At 34.4% G+C, this 11,291-nt stretch overlaps 1 protein-coding gene across 1 annotated transcript in view; it reads right to left on the minus strand.

Moving 5' to 3' along the window:
- The window catches only part of LOC129223041 (muscle M-line assembly protein unc-89-like), an 87,714-nt gene extending 81,263 nt beyond the window's left edge, over positions 1-6,451 (minus strand). Inside the window, exon 1 of the mRNA XM_054857604.1 lies at positions 6,378-6,451. The gene's annotated coding sequence lies outside the window, so the exon portion shown is untranslated. The remainder of the gene's footprint in view (positions 1-6,377) is intronic.
- Between the last annotated feature and the right edge of the window lie 4,840 nt (positions 6,452-11,291).

The raw sequence follows: 11,291 nt of genomic DNA on the forward strand, positions 1-11,291 counted from the left end.
CATTTGCAGATTAGTTTGCATTAATAAATTTTTATTAAGTTGTGAAATGCATACAAATATTAATACATATTCATAATATAAATTTGGAGTCTTGCTAAAAGTAATGTATTCTGTTTTGGCTATGTTTTGAAACTTTTTCAAGAATGAATTAACTTTATTTTCAAAATTTATCGATGATCATAAACAAATTTCTGGACCTCCTGACACGAACACAAACTCTTTATCAATTTCTTTGAGTTTTGGAATAGTTTCCTCATTGAAATATTGCGCATCCATAATCACGTTTTATTAGCAACTACACGCGCTTTCGGAAAGAAAAACTATGAAGTGCGTATTCTGCTCTTGCACTGCGCATGTTTCCGTACGTCAATAACTTTTTCTGCCAAGCTCGTTTCTGTTCACAATGTAGCCAGTTGGCGACCGCGTGCTTCTCAAATGCCTGCATTTTGGAAAGACGCAGTGGTAACACAGGTACATTGCAACAAAATAAGTTGTACTAAACTAAGTTGTCTGTTCACGTAAATAACATGTCATGTCAAGAAGTAAGCAAAAAAAATTAAAATCAAATATTTTGATCATCATGTAAAAATACAAGATGATTTTTTTCAAAAAAAAAACTTCCAATTTCTTTTGCTATTTGAAAATTTTGAGGCTTTTAAAACAAAAAAAATTAACACTTTTAAATATATATATATATATATATATATATAAATCTATTTGTTACAGAAATTCATACAAATTAAACTAATTTAAAGCATGAGAAGTTTAATGCTAATACAAATATATTTAAACAGATATCAGTATTTTAAAAAAATACTGAAACACTAGGTTCATCATTACAAGATTTTTTTTTCTATAATCTAGTTACAAGTTTATAAGAGAACTAGTGGTACCCGCACGGCTTCGCCCGTAGTAGCAAATTAAAAGATCTTTTGGTTCGCCTGTATATTTACAAATGATGTGTAGTGAATTTTCTCGCCAATTTGCTTGTGCCCATGTTACGGTTCCACGTTATGATAATTTCGTAATTTATTCGTCCATCTTATGATATTTTTTTCTTAAAATTGGAATAGAAAAAGAACAAAATCGAATTTTCGAAAAAATCGTTTCGAGGTGCACACCCCCATGCTACATACTAACTTTGTGCCAAATTTCATGAAAATCGGCCGAACGGTCTAGGCGCTATGCGCGTCACAGACATCCTACAGACATCCTACAGATATCCTACAGACATCCAGACATCCTCCGGACAGAGAGACTTTCAGCTTTATTATTAGTAACTAGTGGCACCCGCACGGCTTCGCCCGTAATAGAAAAATTAAAGGTCTTTTGGTTCGCCTGTATATTTACAAATAATGTATGGTGAATTTTCTCGCCAATTGGCTTGTACCGACGTTACGGTTCCACGCTATGATAATTTCGTATCTCGCCAATTGGCTTGTGCCCATGTTACGGTTCCACGTTATGATGATTTCGTAATTTATGATAGTTTTTTCTTAAAATTGGAATAAAAAAAGAACAATATCGAATTTTCGAAAAATCGCTTCGAGGTGCACACCCCCATGCTACATACTAACTTTGTGCCAAATTTCATGAAAATCGGCCGAACGGTTTAGGCGCTATGCACGTCACAGACATCCTACAGACATCCAGACATCCTCCGGACAGAGAGACTTTCTGCTTTATTATTAGTAAAGATGACACTCAACCTTTTTGCCTATTAAAACATTCAATTCATAATTTTGATGCCTATAAATGTTCAACCAAATATGTATATTTTAATCATGATAAGTAATGATAGACATATAGCAACAACATGAACAATGACTTATTTTGGGTTTATTATATTCATCAACTCAGAAACTTATAAGAAAACTAGACACTCTTGCACTTAAAATATGTGCTCTATATAATGTAAAATACTTTTTAAATCTTAACAGTTGATTACAAAAAAAATAACTGAGGAAAATACGTTTAATGAGACATCAACATAATCACTTTTAAATAATAGAGTTGCAAAGGGACTTACTTATTCATTGGTGGTCTTTTGCAGGCCTAAAACACCAGAAAGGCCATTCTTATGACAGAAAAAAATCCTGCCAATAAAAATAACCCATCTAGTAGAGAAAGAAGAGAAGTATCCAAGGGAAAAAAAACTACACCCAAGTTGTGCAACGCAAAAATTTTCATGCCGTTCACTCGATAGTTCGTTTGAATTTTAGTTCCAGATTGCATTTGCTCAACGCGCATGAGTCAAGAAGTTGTGTTTCATAATTAAAAATAAGTAAAAAACTTTATATCGCTTTAGCTTTAATCTCATAACAGTAAATAAGCATAACATGAGATTTAAAAATTATCTTTCAGTGAATTCATGCGTGTAACAAAAATTCTTCCAATGGCATTGGCAAGTTTTACTTAAAGCACGCGTTAACACTTACACTTATCCCATAGCCCCCTCCCCCTTAAAAATTAGAATTTTTCTTGCTTTTAGTACTTTATTCTTTGCAAAAATGTAAAAACATTTTTTCTCCAGCCATTAATGAATACGTTATTAAAAAAGACAAATTTTAATTTCTCTAATCTGAACTGAAATCGGTTTCCTTGGGGAAAATATCCTGCCAAACCATGGGGAAAATATGAGCTCTCCTTTAAAATTTTGCATATGGGCGTCCACGATGAAAGACGATACAATATTGTAAATTACATCAAAAATGATTGCAAAAAAAAACTGAATATTTTTTTTACTGCCAAAATATATTTCTTTGCAATTCAAACATTGAAATTTGTGTATTAAACTTCTTCACAACAATAATCATCCCTCCTTCAACTTTTATTTTTAGTTTACCATGTCTGACTTAGAAGCATCCAATCAATTCACCCCCCCCCCCCTCTCTTTTTTGAACAGATTGTCACTGAGCCGTGTCTTAAGATTATGGGTGCCCCGTGCATCCGAAATCCAAGCCAGTCTACGACCAGATGAAATAAAAAAGTACCGAATAAAAACTGTATACATTTAATTTTTTGAAATTTTCAAGCCCCAAATATTGCTATTAGAACCACCCATTTACACCAGTTCTCCCATTTTGTAAAGTTATAAATGTATGTAATTGAAGTCTTTGTTCAAAACTTTTAAAATGCACACATTAAATCTTGCATTTCTTAAAAACTTTGTTTTGCCGTTGAAAATGTAATTTGGCAAATGTCATAAAACTGCTCATCAATATCAGAATACTTATTTCCACACTGCTTAGATCAAAAAAGTACATTTGATTAGAGGGACAAGTAAAGTCATTTGTTACGAGGCCCAATATTCCTGTGTATCAGGGATGATGAGAGACTCAAGTAAAATTTTCTGAGGACATTTTCAGAAATGATGAAAAAGCTAACCTCCCCCCCCCCCCCTTTACCCCCAGTAAAAACTCTTCAACCAAAGGCTAAAACCTAAGAGGTGGGATGTTGTGGAGAAAACTAAAAACTCTTCAAATATGCACACAAAAATCATTGAAATAAACCATTTTAAAAGTTTAATATCTCTTTTTTTTTTTAAATAACTTTTTTTATTTTAGAATATGTTGTCAACAAAAAAAATTTCGTAAAGGCAACCTAAAATTTTCGGATTACAAACACCCCTGTGTAAGTAAGTCATCGTAGTTTTGGGAAAATATAGTGAAACTGGCAACTCAGCATGCAAATAACTCTACAACCCAGGTAAATCAACAGTTTTCCAAATGGGTGGCCGAATACTTTCAATGGGCAAAATATTCTCTCATGTGATTCTCATTTGCAGAACCCCTGTAAGTCGACATTCAGTTACCACTTTTACCACCACTAAACCACTTTTTTACTTCTGATATTCTTTCGCACTGAGCATTTTTGAGCCTTCATATAGGAGTTTAATAAGACCTCATTTGGAGTATGCTGTTCAGTTTTGGTCTCCTTATCTAAGGAAAGATATTTCTGTAATGGGAAGGGTTCAAAGAAGGGATACTAGACTAGTAAGAGGACTTTCAGATTTAGATTATGATACCACACATAAAAGGATGTAGTAAGCCTGGATTAAAGAAGAGTCAGAGGGGACATGATTCAGTTATTTAAATTTATTAAAATGAAAGATGTTAATGGGTTGAGTTTTTGCACGAAAAGCAGGACTAGGTATCATTGTTTTAAGCTATTTAAATCTCGGGCTAACCAGGAAATCAGGAAAAATTGCTATTTTAGTAAGGTTGTGGGCATTTAGAACAGCTTTACTGGAAGGGACAGTAATGAGTAAAGGGGTGGATAGCTTTAAGAGAGCTATTGATATTCATTGAGGATTAATAAATTAACTAGGACCAGCCTAGCTGGGTCCAGAGCTTGTTGCTGGTCATCACATTTATATTTGTAGTTTAAACTCACTTCTTGAAAAAGCTCTTTCAGAGGGGATTCCCCTTATTAGTTCCTTATAAAGTCAGCTTCCTCCGGTGTTTCCGCTATGGTTGCAATTTTCGCAAAATGCTAGACTACTATTTAAATTACTAAAATGAAGCATTTTCGCTCAAATAAAAAATAAACAAAAACGATGCACGATCTGAGGGAGAAAGCAAGCATGACAACAGTAAACTTAATCTTGGTATTATAAATTTTGGTTAGCATGTTTAAACTACTACAAAATTTAATAGTACTCTGCTTTAATAGGTATTATTACCCCAGAATGAATGCATTATTTCATTTTAAAAATCAAAATCGTGTTCTCTCATTTCAAAATTTTTTATTTGAAAATTAACCAAATAGTCAAGATTTTTGACAGAAATCATATGCTAAAGTAAATAATTTACTACTCGTAATAAAAATGAATCTAATATCAATTAATGATTTTATTTTCATTGTTTATTGCTTAATATATACGGGGCATTTTAATACCAGAAAATTGATTATATCACGTTACGGGAAATTTTTGACAGTCCTTTTACTACTAGTATTTTGTGCCATATTTCCAGGAATAATTCAGTCCTCAGTGTCCCTAATAACATCCTTACGTTACTTTTATGAACATTTCAAACAACTCTCATTCTCATCTAGAATATTTTAGATCTCTTCCGCAAACACAGATAAGATAAATGAACTTATCTCTGTGATCCTAACATTAAGAGCCATGTCTTACTACTACCAAAAATTGTAACACTGAATGGAGGTGCGGTCTCACAGATCGCACTCTGATAAGCAAGGGAGGTGTTCAAGGTCACAAAACAAAAAGCTATTGGAGAAACTATTTAATTGGACTGAAAATGATATAAGGGTGGTGAGATGAACTTAAGAGCATGTCCCCTGTTACGGGTTCAAGATGTCTTGGCTGATTATAGAATTTTGCTTTCAACTGGAGATAAAACACATACATGCAGTTTGAAAGATATGCAAACTTATTCATTAATCATCAACACTTTGGCATTTTCCCCAATTTTCGCTTATTTGCTCAAGAGCTTTTAAACTCAGCTTAAACCTTTGCCTCCACACACTGCTCTGTTAGTACAATCATAAGCCTAGGAAAGGGTTGAAAATAGTAGGAAAATTTAACTCAGGGATAGTCCTAGAGCTTAAGATGGCACCTTAACACATTTATTAAACACATGTAAGCAGGGCTTTTCTCTTCAAATGACTTGACTTATACAAAGAGCTCTAATCTGGATTTAAAAATTTAATCTGAATCCTCATGACGTATCTGAATGCTATTTATTTGAAGCACCCATCCCCCCCCCCCCTCTTCTCTTCTACATACCCAAATAGATCCTATGGCAACATTTTTCAGCCATTAATTTAAAAAATTTGCTCCTTTTCCTAGTTTTATGCCCGCATATTGCACTTTAAACCTGGATGTCAACGTTTTAGATTAATTGGTTTAATTCAGCGATTTCAATCAGTTTTTTTTTTTCTTTTTAAAAAATTATTATAACACTATATTATTTCATCTTTTTTTTTTTTTTTTTTAACCTAGAAAATCCTTTTGGAAATTCTAATATTCAGTAACCTTTTAAGTTAGATAGAACAACCTTTCTTCCTTGTTAATTTTTGTCCCAACTGTTTCTTCTCACTTGCCTTTTCATTCTAAGCTAACCCTTACGCATTGGAATCCTTTGTAACACCAAAGCATGTGTATATTATCTTTAGTTTTTTTCCCCCAATAACTAAGCCAAATGGTGTTAAGAAATTCCTAAATCCAATATTCTTTTCGCTTAAAATGAATTAAATAATTTCTCCCTATTGTTTTAGACTATCGTGAAATTTTAGGGAAAGGGGAACCTCGTTTCTCGTTTCTTTTAAATGTCCCGAATAAAACAAAATAAAGAATTTTCAATTGCGTAATACGTTTCTTTGAAACATTAGCTACAAAAACGTTTACTTACGATTATTTTTTTTCTTTTACTTTCAACAATAAGTGTAAAAATTATTTACAAAAAAAAAAGGGCTCATTACGCGCCGTCATTATGTAAGTTATGTTTATACTAGAGATGTGTCGTCCGGACTCGGATACGGATCCGCGGATACGTATCCGAGAAAAGATTGATCGATCCACAGGTCCGAGAAAAAGATCGGCAGATCCGGACAGATTTTTTGGATGGCAACGGGTCCGCGGATCGATCCACAGGTCCGAGCAGATTTTTTGGGTGGCAACGGGTCCGAGGATCGATCCGGATCGAAGATCGGCGAAACAGATTTTTTGGATGGCAACAGGTCCGGATCGATCCGCAAGGACCAATCAGAGAGAATGTAATAAGTTTGTAGTTCTTACAGATCCGGAAGAGCCAATTGCTGGGATCGTTGTATCGTAGTAGTGAAAAACCGATCCGGACGGACCAATGATAGTGCTGCGCGCTTGGTAGAAACTTTAATTTTGTTGGCAACGGATCCGGATACGTATCCGCGCCGGATCGATCCGGAGGGGCCAATCAAAGTAGATTTAACAAGTTCTAGGTGTCTACAGATCCGGAAGAGCCAATTGCTGGAGTCGTTGCAATGTAGTAGTGGACCTGGACATTGGACATGGATAACAGGTTGGAGCGGGCATGGAGGGAAAGGAACACGATGGGAGGGAGGGGAGGAAGAGGGGAGTGCGAGATAACCGCTACTAGTGTTTGCTTTCAGAAGACTCGTTTCTCTCATTCTGGTGTGGCAAAAAGAGTATTGCCTGCGGTGCATAACACAGAACTAAGAACTCTTTTATTATGTGGCAAACGGATGGCTTTTATTATTGTTTCTTCAAAACTCTCCGCCTCCAGCGAAAGCGGAAGGAGAGAAGGAAATTTTTTTTGCAGGAATAATTTAAATATATTTTTATTTTTACTTGAAGTATCTGCACTGATACAGGAAATTTAATTCTAAAAATTTAAGATTTGCATGTATCTCTCTTTTTGTTTTTATCCTTTTCTCACAAAGTTATTACCAGAGCGTACATTTTAGAACATCAGGGTCAATGCGAGAGAAGGTAGGCAGTAGGGAGGGGGGGGGCTGCGTACTCCTGGGTGTGCGACTGCCTAACCACTCATGGAGTATAATTGTTGATAGTGTTAACAATTTTGACTTTTTTTCTTTGGCATCACTATTTTTTCACAAAAGAGAAATAAATTATCAATCGTTCTATTAATTTACTTAAATTTATGTTATATTAATGCATATTTAAAAATTTAATGGTGTTTATTCATTAATTAAATTTAGCATAATGCAAATTTGTTGTTTAAATGCCTTACGGAAAGCCCAAACCGGTCAGGAAAGGGTGTCAATTCCCCTCCCCCTATCACACCCCGTTTCTGAAAACTTTGCGTGTTTACAGTTGGGCGAATATTCTCTTTGTCCCCTGTCCCTCCCGTGAAAATTTCGAAATGACTGATCTGGGAGATCCCACATTTATTTACTTATGAATTACAGCCGAACAGCCAGCTTGACTCCTGTAAACGGGAAAACTTAGGCAGGGGGGCCATAATCTCCCCAATCGGGATATGCTCAACAGTGGCGTAGCGTGGGGGGGGGGGGGCAAAGGGAGCACTCGTCCCGGGCGGCACTTTGCTAGGGGTGGTAAATTCTGTAACACTACATTTCTATTTTTGTTTTAAGACGGCGCTTTGCTTTGCAAGGGATGGCGAATTTTTTTGAATTGCTTCAAAATTATATTCTTCCTATGCTAGTTTATGTTACCGTGTTGCTTTTATTTATAGGTGAAGTGTGTTTTTTATTCAGGAATCTAAAGTTTTACTGAATAATAATTATATTATTTACTGAATTGCATAACACCTTTGTTGTGTTGATATTGTTTCTATTCTAATTTCTCTTTGTGATTGAGTTTCAGTTTCAGTGTTAAGTACCTGTACGTAAACAAATTTAAAAATAAATTAAAATTTAAATAATTTAAAATATTAGCTTCCCTATCAAATTAAATATCCTGTTCCAAAGCAATGATCTATTCATTTTGGTTTAGTCACATACACACACACATTCAAAATCATTAAAAAATCTTTTCACATTTAAAATCATTATAAGAGCGAAAGAATATATTCAGTAAGCTTCTGTTATTAGATGTTTCAGATTTGTTTTTGATATTTTATCCTAACAACTAAGACTGTAAATTAAACCCACTTACCAACCAAAACATTTACTGTCTCCGTTGAGTGGAGGGGACGGGAGGAGAATTGAAGTTAATGTGTGGTGTTGATATCAAATTAGTTTCTTTTATTGGTTGGAAGGGGGGGGGGCGTGATCCTGTACGTCTCTGACGCTGCAGTATATCCTAGACGTCAAGAGTGCAGTATTGGGACTTCATTTTTTTCTTCTTTTTTTTTTTTGAAATTTTAGGTAGAATATATTACGAATAATGTGGTGCAAAATTAGTTTACCTACATGGTTTCTCTAAACGACTATAAAAATTATGTACGAGTCATTCCACGTCAACTAACCCATTTTTACAAATCGTCCCCACTCGACCATCTCCGAATTGGATGCAATTTTATAGAGCTTTGAACTAACATATGCAAATTTTCAGCAGCGGTTGTGGAACTGGAAATGCGGCATGTGAGTTGTTTTAAACCTTAAACATTCTCAACATTTAGCCGTAATGGATGTTACATCGTTGTCCAGTGGATTCCAGCTGAGTACAGGGAAGGACATTGTTTCATACTTCAAGCAAAGTAGCTACGTAACAAAAAAAATAGCTTTGCACTTGAAAATTAAATAAATAAATTTAAAAACTTTTAATGTACAAAAACAGCAAATTACTGAAAAATTGCAAATTATTTACAGTTTTCGTGTATTGAAACGTTGGTAATTTATTAATTTAACATTCATTTAAAGTAGCTAAGCCCTCACAAAACTCAGCAAAATGCAATCACCGCTAAACCAACCTCAATTGAACTTGAAACGAGACATTCCCACGAGGTGGAATTCCATCTACGACATGCTTGTTTTTGTTCCAATTTTATGACAACCTAAAATCGAAGAATAAATTCTACCACCGCACTTTTTTAACAAGTTCACATGCGTGCTAAACAAAATCTAATGAGCTCAAAGTCCAAAAATGCTAGAATGTATTAACAAAACGTACTTCGAGCTCTTAAAACTTCCGGTTTTCTGTGCGATAAAACTTTCTGCAAATTCGTTTGGCGCAAAAAGCTTATCCGCCATTTTATATCACTTTTGGTAAATCCTAGATCTTCAGGATTTGGATTTCAGAAGCTGAAAATTTGCATAAGTGTGTTTCAAATTCAAAGGCTTATTACTTCTATGGAATTTCATTAAATTGGAGATGATCGAGTGGAGTGGAGAACACTAGGTCACTTGAAATAGAATGACTCTTAATGGACTGTGATAGAAGGTGTGAATTTCTGAAGTAATTATTGTTTTTTTTTTAAACAAGGTTGAAAAAAAAAAAACATGTTTTGAAAGTACAGCTCCTTTTATGACAAAAGAAATTATTCAGGACTACTATTATTATTTTTTTTTTTTTTACAGTAGACTTGTATGAAAAAAAAAGCTAAGCTGAACTTTCATAATACACCTTATTTCTTTTTTCTTTGAAAAGATGCACAGCTTATGGATTCAGAAAAATACTGCAAATTTACTAAAATGCAAAGTTACTGAATCTTGTGATTGTAATACTTGTATAAATGCAATTAAAAAATTTTTAAAGATGAGATATTTGTTTTAATAAAATGGTTATTTATTTTGCCGTAATGTTTTTCTATTGTGTGAACTGAAATGTATTTGCCTCTTTCTAAAAAAAAACATTTTTTCTCTTGGGCATCTAGTGCTTTTCTTTCTTTGGAAATAGCTTTTTCATCCATAATGAGTAATAAGAACTCTAGATTTTCATGCAATAAAGACTATTAGGATGAGTCTTATAATTTATTCACGTTTTTACTTTCTTCTATATCTAATATATAGAAGAAAGTATTGGATTCGTGCAAATTTTCGAATTTCGAATTTTGACGGATTCGAACGTTTTGAGGTGTGCTGAGTCCATTTCGACCATTTTTGGAAAATGTCTGTCTGTCTGTATGTGTGTGTGTATGTGTGTGTGTATGTGTGTCACGTCTGTGTGTGACCAGTTTTTTGTGGCCGCTCTACAACAAAAACTACCGCATGAAATCGAACGAAATTCGGTACACATATGTGCCCCTATGTGAACTTGTGCCCATTAGTTTTTGGCGCGAATTCCTCCAAGGGGGGTGGAGCAATGGGACGTTTTTCGAGTTACGCGTGCTTGCTATTACTCAGGAAGTAACTGGCGGAATCAAACAAAATTTGGTCCATATGTTGGTATTAACAGGAACAGGTGCTGATTCAATTTTGGTGTCAATAACGCAAACGGGGGTTGAGCTATAGAACGTTTTTTGTCGTCAATTGTGACTGCTGTATCTCAAGAAATAATGAACGGAATGAAAGAAAAATTTATCGGCAAGTAGCCCTTAGTGGGTATAAGAACTGATTTTATTTTTGTGTCAACAGCTAAAAAGGGGGTAGCGCAATCACCCGTTCTTTTTTTCCATTTTGAGTGTCCTATCTCAAGAAGTAATGCTACGTTCTGGTTGAAATTTGGAATATATGTGAATCCATGTGTAAACAGGCTTTGGTTCAATTTTGACGCCGATCGCTCCAAGAGGTGTTGATTTTTTTTTTTTTTTTTTTTTTTTTTTTTGCGAATAAAAATATTTTTATTAATGCAACAATAAGAAAGATAAATCGTAATAGATTGTCGTCTGCGTATTTCTCGTGATTTTAATTGTATGGAAATGATAGGAAATATTATCTCAATGATTTAAAATTTTTAACTG

Source organism: Uloborus diversus, chromosome 5 (assembly GCF_026930045.1).
Source record: "Uloborus diversus isolate 005 chromosome 5, Udiv.v.3.1, whole genome shotgun sequence".
Classification (NCBI taxonomy): domain Eukaryota; kingdom Metazoa; phylum Arthropoda; class Arachnida; order Araneae; family Uloboridae; genus Uloborus; species Uloborus diversus.